This window comes from Kogia breviceps, chromosome X (assembly GCF_026419965.1).
Source record: "Kogia breviceps isolate mKogBre1 chromosome X, mKogBre1 haplotype 1, whole genome shotgun sequence".
NCBI lineage: Eukaryota > Metazoa > Chordata > Mammalia > Artiodactyla > Physeteridae > Kogia > Kogia breviceps.
In genome coordinates, this window is record NC_081330.1 from 100,036,035 (window position 1) to 100,049,734 (window position 13,700).

The 13,700-nt window shown below is 51.5% G+C and overlaps 1 long non-coding RNA gene across 1 annotated transcript; it reads left to right on the forward strand.

The window, feature by feature from the left end:
• The first annotated feature begins 5,208 nt into the window (after nucleotides 1-5,208).
• Nucleotides 5,209-9,587, forward strand: LOC136793406 (uncharacterized). Its single transcript, XR_010838618.1, has 3 exons — nucleotides 5,209-5,837; nucleotides 5,965-6,135; nucleotides 9,451-9,587. It is a non-coding gene; the product is annotated as an uncharacterized lncRNA (long non-coding RNA).
• Nucleotides 9,588-13,700: the final 4,113 nt, after the last annotated feature.

Sequence of the window (13,700 nt, forward strand, 5' to 3'; positions counted from 1 at the left end):
AGGACACCCCTCCCCCCAGCTGCACCACTGGGGGAGGGGAGGGATGCAGGGCTGCGCTGTGGGCAGGGGCAGAGAAGGACTCTCAGAGGAATAAAGGGGTCTGGTGCCCACCCGGCTGTGTCCCAGGCCCTCACTAGGCATCTCCCCAGTCCATCATCGCCCTGTTCTCCCAGTCTGTCTTCCTGCCCTGTCTGCCAGCCCCAGGCACTTTAGGGTCTGGCCACATGATGGGCCCAAGTGGGAATGCCTCTGGGTCAGGGCTGGCAGTGTGTGGCCCAGCCCAGCACTTGGGCAGGCCCTCTGCCTGCTGCTTACTCTGTTTGCCATCTCTCCTGATAGCTGCCGTTGAGGGGAGCTGACTGGCCAGCTCTTGCTCTTCTTTCTTCTCCATGTGCCACAGCTCTCCCTGTTTTCCCTGGAGACTTCTAGAACGTCCCGGTTGAAAGGGACCCGAGAGGTCACACTGTCCAACCCCCTGCCTCCAGCTGCCTTACTCAAATCTTTCCATTCTGCAGCCAAGGTAAGCTTTCAGAAACAAACCTGGATCTCTCTAAAACCTTCAATGGCTCCCTGCTGCCCTCAGGAGAAAGTTGGACCTCCTTAACTGAGCCCCTGGAGGCCTGCTGTATGAGGCCCTGAGACTTTTCCAGCCTCATCCTGTGCCACCCACCCTGGTCACCCTGTGTTCCAGCTACACACAGCAGCAGGCAGCTCCCTGGTGGGCTAGACTGTGGCCCTATCTTCTCTCTTTTCATCTCCCTTCCCTCCCCTGCCTCCTCATTAATCTGGACCTCCTCCTCTATGAAGCCTTTCCTGATTACCCCTACACACACTAGACAGATCACCTGCTCTGTAGACAGCTGAGCAGACTTCCACCGTTACACCTAGAACACTGGAGGTTGCTCTGGATTCTCCATCACGCTGCTTCTCCTACGGGGACAGAAGCTCCTGGAGGGCCAGGGCATGTCTTTACTGGTTTTGCTTCCCTAGAACCGAATGTGGTGGTATCTTAGATAAGAATTCTCTAGATGCAGAGCCTGAGACAGGTAATCATGTGCACGTGATTTTAAAATTTTTTATTATTTTTTTTTATTAAAGTATAGTTGATTTGTAATGTTGTGTTAGTTTCTGGTGTACAGGAAAGTGATTCCATTATTTTACATATATAGGGTTGGCCAAAAAGTTCGTTTGGGTTTTCCATAACATCTTATGTAACATTTTATGGGAAAACCCGAACGAACTTTTTGGCCAACAAAATATACTCTTTTTCATATTCTCTTCCATTATAGGTGATTACAAGACAGTGAATATAGTTTCCTGTGCTATACAGTAGAACCTTGTTGTTAATCTATTTTATATATAGTAGTGTGTATCTGTTAGTCCCAAACTCTTAATTTATCCCTCTCCCTGTGTTTCCCCTCTGGTAGCCATAAGTTTGTTTTCTATGTCTGTGAGTCTACTTCTGTTTTGTAAATAAGTTCATTTGTATCATATTTTAGAATCCACATATAAGTGATATCATATGACATTTGTCTTTGACTTACTTCACTCAGTATGATAGTCTCTAGGTCCATCCATGTTGCTGCTAATGGCATTATTCCGTTCTTTTTTATGGCTGAGTAATATTCCATTGTATATATGTACCACATCTTCTTTATCCATTCATCTGCCAATGGACATTTAGGTTGCTTCCATGTCTTGGCTATTGTAAATAGTGCTGCTATGAACATTGGGGTGCAAGTATCTTTTCAACTTAGAGTTTTCTCCAGATACATGCCCAGGAGTCGGGTTGCTGGATCATATGGTAGTTCTATTTGTAGTTTTTTAAGGAACCTCCACGCTGTTCTCCATAGTGGCTGTATCAATTTACATTCCCACCAACAGAGCAAGAGTGTTCCCTTTTCTCCACACCCTCTCCAGCATTTATTGTTTGTAGATTTTTTATTGATGGCCATTCTGACCGGTGTGAGGTGATACCTCATTGTATTTTTGATTTACATTTCTCTGGTAATTAGCGATGTTGAGCTCCTTTTCATGTGATGTGCACGTGGTTTATGGAGAGTGTGTTCTCAGGAGAAACCAGTGAGGGAGGGAGGGAAGCAGGAGAGGTAGAGGAGCAGGCTAGGCAAGGATGCCATTTCATGGGAAGTCTGGCCTCAGCCAGATCCCGAGGGGGAGCTCTGGGGCCTCCTTTGCAGCAGAGACCATGAGAGAATAAGAAAATGAGGGAGCAAGAAAGGGGAAGGCTCTCCGAGCAGTGTCAGTAGTCATGGCCGGGGCCCACGTGGGTGAGGGGCCGATCAGGGCCATCCCGGAGGGGAGCTTCCCTGTGGCCCTCCTGTTCCCGAGGAGTAACCCACTCACTCCGGGCATTTCTCTACAGGCATGGCTTCTCTAATTCCACGGCTCCTTGAAGAGGGGGGCGGCCCTGTTAGTATTTCCATGTCACCCCGGAGGAATCTGAGGCCCGGGAGACCTGATAGGGCTTGGAGGTGAGTCAGTGAGGGAGAGTTCATGTCCTGGGATTCCCTCTCCTCTGCGAGGAGAGATGCAACTCGGGTGGGGAGTGAGCCCTCCGGATGCAAACACCGGGGCCAGGAAGGGGACGAGAGAGTGGTTTCCGTGTTCTCCGGGAACTTGGAAGCCTTGCCCAGCTCCCAGTGGGGACTGAGTCTTCTTTTCCACCTGCTTAGAATTGTCCAGAGGGGAGAGCGTGGGCACAGAGCATGGTGGTGGTGGAGAGGGATCAGACTCGGGGTGACTGGTCTAGTCCCGGCCCTGCCACTGAACAGCATGTGGCCTTGAGCAAGACATTTAATTGCTGGGCACCTCCAGTTTCTAATCAGTAAAGGGGTAAGGCCTGCCTCACCCACCACTTTACAAGCTCTTTGTGAGGCCCATTCAGATTGGACAGCCAGGTCACAGCCCATCTCCTGGAAGCCGGTATTAATCTAGCATTGCTGCTGTCACAAATGACTGCAAACTCAGGGGCTAAGAACAGCAGAAGTTTATTCTCTCGCAGTTCTGCAGGCCAGCAGTCTGAAATCGGTTTCACTGGGTGGAAATCAAGGTGTCAGCCGCATTCCCTCCGGAGAATTCAGGAAAGAATCAGTTCCGTGCCTCTGCCAGCTTCTGGTGGCTGCTGGCCTTCCTTGGCCTGTGGTTGCATCTCCAAACTTCAAGGCCAGCATCTTCAAATCTCTCTCTGCTCCATCCTTCTGTGATCTTCTCCTCTTCCATTTTATTAATGCAGACACCAGGAGCAGGGAGGTTACACAGTAGCCCAAGGTCACAGCCAGTGAGAGAGCTGGAATTTGAACTCAGGCCTCAGAGACTCAAACCTGTGATCTCTGTTCCGTCTCACCCAGAACCTGCCTGAGCCAGGCCTGCCCTCCTGAGGCCCCTTTTGAGGAGCCCTCGATCCAGCCTGGGGCCATTGCCAGCTTGTCTCCAGTGAGCAAATCTGGGACTTGAGGATGGGGCTGGACTGTGGTGTCTAAATAAAGGGCGTCCTCGGGATTAGAGCAGAGGTCAGGAGAGGACACTGGCTGCAGCTGATCAGCCCGGCAGGGTGGCCTTGGTGGCCCAGCACCCTCCAGTGCTCAGCCAGGATGGGCCATCCGGGATCTTCAGGCCTGGGGTCAGCCTGGGGTCAATGCCGACATAAAAACCAGCCGACATGAGCAAGACCACCTACATATTTAAACAGATCTTTGAGAGCAAAGGGGCCATGTCATCACCTGCGGATAGAGAGAGAGGATGGGGCCTCAGGCTGGGGAATAGAACCTTCTTTGCTTTAAGGATTTTCCCCTGATGCCTGCCAGGGACTTTTCTGCCTTCTTGTCCTGATGAGGGAAACTGCAGAGTCTGTCCTGTTTAGTGTTGAGTTCTGGGGAAAAGGTAAAACAAGCCTCTGTGTGTGTGTGTGTGTGTGTGTGTATGTGTGTGTGTGTGTGTATGTGTGTGTGTGTGTTGATAGGATAGAGGTATTTAATTAAGAAAAAAAAAAAGCCAGAACTCAACACAGAAAAAGGGAGCCAGAGCAAGAGATCTCAGAACACGGGAAACACAGCTGTGGCTGAAGTCGTATCTGGGTTAAAAACCCCAGGAGTGCTCCTCTTTAATTTTTTGGTACAGCAGGATCAAGGAATCGATTCACTCTGGTTATGCTTCCTACCATTGTTTCTGTGGGCCGTGTTTGATCTGTGTTTCACGTGCAGATCTGCTATCCATGCTCTGAAAGAAATAATATATTCTGCGTTGCACCAGGTCAGGCTCAACCATGAAAACCCTTTTTATTATTTTTTTTGGATGATCTCAAAGCACCCCCCGCCCAACACACACACAGGAAAGCACACACACACTCTGTTTGTGTAAAGGATTAAAAAAGAATGAGAGGCCCAGTTCGAGAACATGAGCAGGGTTCCAGAACACGGATGGGGCTGCAGGAGTGGCTGAGGCTGGGCCCCTCGCCTGCTGACCTGGGCCAGCCGTGTCCCCTCTGAGTTGTGTGTGCCTGACCCCCGCGGGTAGGGGATGGCCGGCGGGCCCTTTGACGGCTGTGCCTGGTGAGGGTATTATTAGTAACAATGGTTTCCAGCGAAAGAGAGCAATTTTCACAATGGAGAAGTCTTCCTCTTCCTTCAGGTCACAAAGAGCTGAACGGAGATGAAAATGACATTAATCAGTGCAGGATCCTGAAATCATGAAATGCTGAACACCTCCCAGCTCTCCAGTGGACTGGGCGGTTACTGGTATTTTAAGGGCCGGAGGGAAGTTGTAGCCAGTATGGGGGTAACACACCCGTGAAAAAATGTGTGGCCGGACAGGCAGGGCAAATAAATAACCTGCTGCTGGCAATAGGAGGCGTGCCTGGAGTTTTAGCGCGGGGTTGTAAAAGTTGACAGGAGCCGTTTGGACTGGAAAGGGCCGTGTGGGTATCGCTGCCAGGCTTTGCCAAGCGCCCGGCTGTTGGATCCTCCAAAACTGAATAGATAAAAAAGAAAACAACAGCCGCAAGAGACAAAAAAAAAAAAAAAAAAAAAAAAAAATCGCAACACGAAACCACCCACGCAGCGTCCACCCACCCCTTCCCCTCTCGGAGCCTGTTGTGCGCCTGTGATAACATTGCGAGCTGCGCTCTCTCCCTTTATTTAGATAAGGTGTCCGCGGCCGCTGCTCTTGGCTGCCAGCCAGCTTTCTGTCTCCAAACTTGGGGCTTCAGCGCCACACAGGAGACACGACTCTCTGATGCTGCCGGCCCGAGTGTCAGCAGCACCCCGAGGGTCCCCGCGGCTTTGTGTTCCCAGAACGATGATTTGTTTGACAACGGGCTTTCCTTCCAGACTGTTCTTCCAGCCTGGCACAGCGCGTGGGTCCTCAGAGACACAGACAGGGCTGTGGAGAGCCGGAGAAGGCACCTCTGGCCACGGGGTCGGGCGGCTGCCTAATGATGACGGCCACATAAAGGAAATCCAGACACAATCGAAAGCCAGAAGGATCTTTGGTTTCATGGACTAACTGAAGCGTTTATGCTCATCAGGCTTGAAAAAGTTAAGTGCTGGGGGAGCAGGACGGACAAGACGGGACTCATTCTATGGCACACAAAAGATTTTTAATAAGCTCGGAGAAAGGGCCGCCACCCCTCATGTCTTTCTCTCCCTGTCTCATTCCAAAGCTCCTGTGTTAGCCAGAGAGAGAGCTCGGAAAAGCTGCCCGGGAGGTCGGTGAAGAGGCTGTGGGAGAGCTATTCTGCCAGGCTGGCCTCCCGGGCAGGTGGGCGGGCGGCTCCCACGAGGTCAAGGACGGCTCCCACGAGGTCAAGGACGGCTCCCCTGGTGAGTGACGGGGCAGGCGGCGCCTGGGGACCCCCTAGCAGCGGGGGGCAGATCTGGCGCTCAGGACAAGTGCAGTGGGGGTCATGGTGGGGAACACCAGGCCATCTCTGCCCCCATCTACTTGCAGGCTTTCTCTGAGGATTCAGGATCTTAAATTAGTCCCATGATTAGCCATCGGGCTCCTGGAAGCTGGTGGGGAAGGCCGGAGGGACTTATTTTACAAGTGGCACTTGGAGTCGGTTTATAGGGGCCTTCTGGGAAGAACCGCAGAATTTGGGAAAATGAGCATCTCTCCCAGGTCAGTTCTCCCTCCTCACTCTCCCAAACCCTTTCCCCTTCGCACTTATCCAGGGGTGGGCCTGGGGGCAGCTGGGGCAACCTGGCCCATCCACAGTGTAGGCCTACCATCTTGGGACGTCAAGGGATGCCCTTGCCTAGCCTATCATATTGGGACCTGTCTGCTAGATTGTGTCAAAGGCAGGGAAGGGTCCGTACGGAGTCAAGAGGTCGAAAGCAACCAACCAACCATCAGCAGGATTTACCCAGTGCCGCCCAGGCAGAGACACTGACCGTGACTTCCAGCTCTCCTTCCCATGACACACCTGCCAAACTCGGACTCGGTGTCCCAGGAACCTCAAAGAGGATGCTTCCGAGGTGGGCATGGGTTTTCCCGACCCGGGAAAGGAATAGGCCCCGTGGCCAATGGCTGTGTCGGCATCCGACTTCTGCACAGATCTTTTCAGCGTGGCAGTTGTGAGTCAGGCCTGGCCGCCCCTGTTCTGCTCCAGCTGCACCGACTAAATCCTGTTCCCGAGTCAGCTCCGGAACGTGGTGGTCTGCCGGCGTGCCCAGCACTGCCCCCTGTCCTGGGAGCTCACTCCCCTCTGGAATTTCAAGAGCCTTATTTGCTCTTATTCTGGGGCAGTGCTGCCTCCTGCCTTGGTTTCTGACTGATGCACGAGGCAGGCAGAGCTGTGGGTGGGGAAAAGGAGGAAGAGAAAGAGAGAAGGGGGGATGGAGGAGGCCTCGTCCTCATTTCACACTGGTCCTGGTCTGGCAGCTGCCCTTTCCAATTTGGGAGTCTTGGCCCTTTGGGGGATGGTGTAATGGGGGAATTGAGAAGAGGAGAGAAATCAAAAGGTCTCATCGAGTCCCTGAATTGTAGCCTGTTTCTGGAATAATACAAAATTGATGCTTTAAACCAAAGGAGACAAACTAAATACTATGAACCATGACCCCTTCCTTACCCAGAAGTTACTTGCCTTAGCGACCTCAACTATCAGGAACAATCCAGAAGCGCCAAAATAGGGGAAGAATTCCCTGCTCTGAAGTCCACTGACTGTTCACCACAGACGTGTTGGGATCTTTTTTTATCAGAGCCTTTTGACTCTTACTTCACAAACTATTCTAACAAACCATATGACTCAGAAATTCCTTCCAGCTCCTGCTTCCATTTTGGTTTTTGTTTTGATGGCGACGGTTGGGTGAACATGGGTGCCACTGACCAGGGTCAGGAATACAAGAGGCAGAGCAGCAGGTAGGAGGGAAAGGTGATGAGTTCTGGTGTGGACACAGACTGTGAGGCCTCTGGGATACTGAGAGCGGCAGGAAGGGGTTACTGTGCACATCTGAGCAAAAGAAGAGATGGAAACAAAGCAGAAACAAGAGGTCAGGGAGGACAGCAGGGTGGGGCCATCTAGTGGGGCAAGTGGACGCAGAAGGTGGCTTTGTCTCTGAGCGTGACACAGTTGTCCATGTTCCCAGTGAGTGGGCCACCAAGACCACTTCGACTGTGTCTGTGCCATCAAAGGAAAGAGGCAAATGTGTAATGCAGTTTACTTTTTTATTTTATTATTTTTTAATTGAAGCATAGTTGATTTACAGTGTTGTGTTAGTTTCAGGTGTACAGCACAGTGATTCAGTTTTGTATATATATATATATATATATATATATATATATATATATATATATAATATTCTTTTTCAGATTCTTTTCCCTTATAGGTTCTTTCAAAATATTGAGTAGAGTTCCCTGTGCTATACAGTAGATCCTTGTTGGTTATCTCTTTTCTATATAGTAGTGTGTATCTGGTAATCCTAATTTATCCCTCCCCCTGTAATGCAGTTTAGACATGGTTTCTTTAAAAATAGATGCACTTTTGTTTTGAAGTTTTAGAGTTTCCAGAAGGGAAGCTTTCCTTAGCCTGCAAATTCATTTCTTGAAAACAACTCATTGTTTCCCGAGGCTGGTTAAGTGAGGGGGTCAGTGTTTTCCCTACACGTTATGTCTGAAAGACGAAAAAATTTCTGCTGGCTGCCCAAGAAAATTCACTTTATCTCACTTGACATAGGAAACCTGGCATAATTCCTTTGTATGCAGAATGTGAGAAGCATGCCCACCAGAGCATCCTTTAGTTTGAAAACAATTGATTTGCAGCGCTGTTCCCTGGCTTCCGGGAGGGACAGCAATCCAGTAGGAAGCAGGGTGCTTCCCCCTCCTTTGTTCCTGATGATGGAGAAGGGGACCCTTTGGCTGGGCAGAGTCCACCCCAGAGGCTTGATGGGTGCAGCAGGAGTAGCCCAAGAGCTCCCCGCTTGGCTATGGGGGCCCTGTAGGCCTGAGGCTTAGCTTAAGCCTTCACTGATGTGCATCGTTCTCCTGGAGAGATGGAAGCCACTTTAGGAATAAAATTTCCGAGGCTGGAGTGATCAACACCAAATCGCCCGGCCCCACCTCCTTTCTGGACTATCTGAGCAGAACCAGAGGATTGCTAATCAGGGGCTTCAGGCTCCTGAGCCCGCACCCCAATTTCTGCCTCCACTCTGGCCCCTCTTGCGAGCCCACTCCCGTCAGGTCACCCCTCGTCACTCTGGGTGATTGTCTGTGGGACGTATATACACACACACTCAAGAACCACTGCTTTCGAGGGAAGGAAGCTCATTTACTGAACATCTAGTGCCCAGTAAGCACTCAATGCATATTTGTTGGAAGGAAGGAAAGGAAGAGAAAGAAAGATGGCTGCAGTGGGACAAAAACGCAGGTTCTCGACTTCGCCTGCGTATTGGAATCACCTACGGGGCTTTAAAAAGTATTGATGCCTGCATCCCCGTCCCCCAAATTCAGACTCATTTGGTCTGGAGTGTGGCCTGGGCATGGGGGGGGGGGTTACTGAAAGCTCCCCGGGGACTCTAGTGTGAGGCCCCAGGTGAGGACCACTGACCTCAAGGGTCTGGCCTCAGCCTCAGAAAGAACAGAACTCCATTCAAACTCGGAGCCTCATGTGCTGTGTGCCTTTAAGCAGATCACCGAAGTGGAGTCTCAGTTTCCCTATCTGTTGAGTGGGCGGTGGTGACACCCATGTCCCAGTGTCCTTGGGAGGGCCAAGTGAGCCCGGATCCGTGAAGCTCAGACAAAGCACAGAGCAGGTGCTCTGGAACGATGGGTGATAAAGCATGATTGCTGGCCTTCCTGTGCCAGAAAACGCTGCATTGAAAGATCTAAAATCACTTCCCCATTTTCCAGGTCTGGAGGCTGCCTATTTTCTTTCCTCTTCAGCCTTCTTAGCCCAACTCCATCACTTGCATGTGGTTGAGGCTCATTAAATGTTTGCAGGTTGACGGAGAAGGAGCAAGGAGAGCCCTGCAGTGTTCAACAGACCCCTCTCCCCTCCCCGGCCATCCCGGGACAACACACAATGACAGGGCACCCCAGCTGAGCGCTCTGACTTCTGGCCCCCCCACCCCCAGGCCTTTGATGAGAGACGCCTAGAGCCAGCGGCTCGCAGGGAAAGGAGAACGCTCTTTCCTCAGCCCTGGGGACTTGTTCAGCTGTTCGGCATTTAGCAAAATCTGGCATGCATTCGGCACAGCCCTGCACCCCTTCCCTTCCAGCTCAAACTCAGCAGCATTTCAGAGCAAGCTTCATCCGCTGCGGACTGCAACCTTCAGGACGGGGGAGCAGGCGCTCTGGCTGTGCCCAGCCCACTTTTAGTGACCACGTTCTGGTCTAGAGAAGGACAGTGAGCTGAGGGGACCCGCGCTGGCAGGCGCACCAGGGGGGCCTCTGGATCTGGGTGAGGGGGGTGCCGTGCCTGGGCTGAGATGTTCCGGTGATGGTAATGAGTACCGCGCGTCCTCTGTAATTATGCAGTCTCTAAGCCCCCGGGGCTGGGATGGTGTATTTGCCTGTGCTCTTTGGGGGTTGATCCTGCTGTCAGCGCTTAGCAAGAATTAACAGTGACGCTCTGTGCACCACAGTCATAACACTAAATCTGATCTGCATGTCTATGATTCATTAAAAAAAAAAAAAAAGACCCACCGTTGCTGCAACCCCTCCAAGCCCATCATTGAAAGAAATTATGCTCAGTTGAAAGAGCGATTTGACGTCAAGGAGGACCTACGTGCCTTTTCATGAGCGGCTGGAATTAGAAGGCTGCGCTTCAGCAAGTGTAAACGGGATCCAGACTTGGAAACCTCTGTGCAGCCAGCAACCTGTTTTCCAGGTGTGGGTTGCTCACTTTCCGGATTGTCTGAAGCAGGGTATTTTTAAGATCCCTGGCAGGCCACTGCCGGCATGCTTATCACGCCCTTCTGGGCCACACCAAGCTCCTTCCAGGCAGTGCAGTGTAGGTTCTGGGAAGGCCAGCCTTCCTCAACCCCCTTTTTCGTTTCCTTTTTTTCCTTTTTCTTTTTTTGCATTTTAGAAGAAGCCCAAACGTAAGTGGGAAGGACAGCCTGCTTCAACCACAAACCCCCCAGCATTCCCGAGTCAAGAAGAAATGAATTGTGGATGATGAGCTGTTGGTGGTTTTCTGTGGTGCCCACTTACTTTATCGCTTGGTAATTGGGGGTTTCTTCGTTATTCTTTTACATGAGGTCAGAACCCATGAGGATAGCCTTTCCATTTGAGGCCCTGGCAACTCTGTCCTGTGGGAGAAGCCAGGGTCCAGGCAGCAGGACCCCTGGGTTCAAGCCTTCCATGATTCCGTGGACTTTTGGGTATGTTGCGGTTCCATATCCACAAAGCTGGGTCATAAGAAATCCCACGTCAGCCTGATTCTTCGAGGCTGAGGAAAGAAAACCAGCAATGGGGGGTTTTGATGTCTTAGTAGGTATAGGAACTTAACAGATGAATACTTTAGGTTCCAGTTACTACTGCCACGTAACAAACAACCCCAAACTTAGTGGCATAAAATAACAAGCATTTTCTTATGCTCACAGATCTGGGGGTCAGAATTCAGACAGGGCTCAGCTGGGTGATTCTTTTGCTCTTTGTAGCATCTACTGAGACCACCCAGTGATGGGTAGGTTGGGTCTAGATGCTTCTCTCCCATGTCTGTTGCCTGGAGCATCTGCATATGCCCCCACCCCCCAGCAGGGCAGTTTTGGGGTGGTTGGACTTCTTACACGGAGACTGGCTTCCTCCACAGTAAGTGTCCCAAGAGACCCAGGTGGGAGCTACGTGTTTTTATCTGACCCAGCCTGGGAAGTCACACAATGTTACATGTGCCATACTCTAGCCATTGAAGGAGTCACAGGCCCATTCAGCTTCAATGGGAAGGGACATAGACCCCAAAATTCTTGATGCAAGGAGCATCTGAGAATCTGGGGACTATATTTTAAAAGAGCTTGAGTTTCCGATCTTATACAACTCTTCATTTAGTGCCTTCCATCTTACGGTGTTGTCATCTCCAGTATTCCTTTTGACTTCTGCAACAACCTTCTGATGGGGTAATGTTATTGTACCCATTATGCTGATAAGGAAACCGAGGCTCAGAGAGGTGACCTGATTTGTCCGTGTCTATAGAGCAAGTAAACCATGAGATGAACATTTAACCCACCTTCCTGGATAACAGATTTCAAAGATATGTGTCATGCAGATAAGAAGTATAGAAAGTTGTTGTTCTTTAGAAGCCATTATCTTCTGTCGCTTCCAAAACACCGTTTTCAAGTATCTGGTGAGTTGTTTGGGAGACCTGTCCCTCACGCTAAGACACAAGACTAAACTCAACCCATTCTTCATGGAGAATCTCTCGGGCTGCTCCCTCTCGGTTTTCCCTATCTCACCTTTGAGTCCCAAACCAGTGGGCCAACAATAAAATGCTAATTCACCTAATATAAACGTGGAGAATTGTAGAAGTCAAGCTCAGTCAGATTGGCAGCACACAGGGTAAATATTTGATCAGTGAGTAAAAATTCAAATTTGCACTATTTGCTGAAGGTGAAAAGTATATTAGGGAATGAATGTAATGGGGGTTAAGTAGGCCTACAGGAGGCCTCCTGCAGGATTCCACCCCCAGAGGCCCACAGCTTCTTGCCGACCCAAGTTACAAGCCAGAGTGGACTGGGCACCTGCAACCAAGACCTCCCTCCTGGCAGGAGCATGGGGGCTGTGGCGTGAGCCCGACAAAGCAGGCAGACTGGTAGAGCTTGGCTTAGTTGGTTCCGTCTCCGTACACATGTATGCTGGGCGTGCCGCGGCCTCCCCCGATGCTCTCCCACCTCCTAGGAGGGCAGGGCTCCTGGCATTCCTTTCCTACCACCGCAGAAGCCAGAGGCTGCTCCTGCCTTCACTTAGCCCCCAACAGGGCTCATTTTGTGCTATAACTTGTGTCATCCTGGCTGGGCTTCAGGGGCTGCAAGACAGGGAGGTTGGACGGAAGTCAGGAAGGGAAACCGGGCCTGCATGTTGAGCTCCTTTCCCACACATCCCCAGACCCGTTCTCTTCCTCTGCAGGACCCTCCCCGTTAGTTCAGAGACAGAAATCGTGCTTCTGAATAGCCCAGGCAAATCAGGAAGCGGGCAGGTATCTGGAGAATGTGCCAGTTATTCCACTAATGAGGCTCAAAAGTGGAACTGGTGCTCTGGATTCTTTGGAGGTGAAGCTATGGGGCCGAGGAACAGCTGGTTACTGGCAAGCCACCGACGGAAGGGGGGCTGAGCTGGAGGCTGTGGAGGACCACGTTTGCCGCAGCTGATGGGCCAAGCGGTGGACGTTTTGTGGTCCGGATTGGTTTGTCCTAGTTAAGCGAGACTGAGTTCATCTGAGGCTTGTCCTGGGCTGGCCAGTGCCCTGGCGGGTGGCACAATGAAGCTTAATGACCAGCACTGCAGAACCGAGGCTGAGCCGCAAACAAGCCATAAGCGTTAGGCCCCCTGCAAGTTGCAAGCTGTGACGGCTGCTGGTTACCAGGACGCAGGACCTGAGTGTAGGAGGAAATCCTGATGGAGAAATAAGACCAGAATTCTCATCGGCGGGCCTGGGAAAATGCAGCAAATCAAAAACGCTGGGCTGGGCTAGGGTCAGACTGGGTTCCAGACACAAAGCCAGCAGGCTCGGAAGGAACAGGGAGGGGGCGACCAGGCCCAGAGGAAAAGAGATAGATTTATCTGTCCAGATGTGCCAGGAGCTTAGACATGAAGGGAGGGGGAGGATGTGGCAGACACGGAGAAGCAGAGCCCCCTTCCGGGAAGGACTCGCTGCCCATCCAGGCCCGGCCTCAGCTGCTGAGAGCACCTCAGCCCTGGCCCCCTCTCCTGGGCGGCCCCTATCTGGTGGCCGAATTGGGATGGGGTGCGTCTGATGTAAAGACCTGGCCATTTTGGCGCCAGGCAGGACACTATCCTGGACACGCCTCATGCCCCATCTCTCTCCTCCAGGATGGCTGAGTCTCTGTCAGGCCTGCATGTCAACTTGACTCCCCGCTCTGTCCAGTCCTGCTCCCCGCCAACCCCTTCCTTTCAGAGTGATGGATCCCTCCCCAACATCTCTCCACCCCCCAACTCCATCTCAGCGTCCACTTCCCGGGAACCCAGCCTGCGACGGAGGGTAACCTACGCCTTGGGTCATGGATTCCATCCTA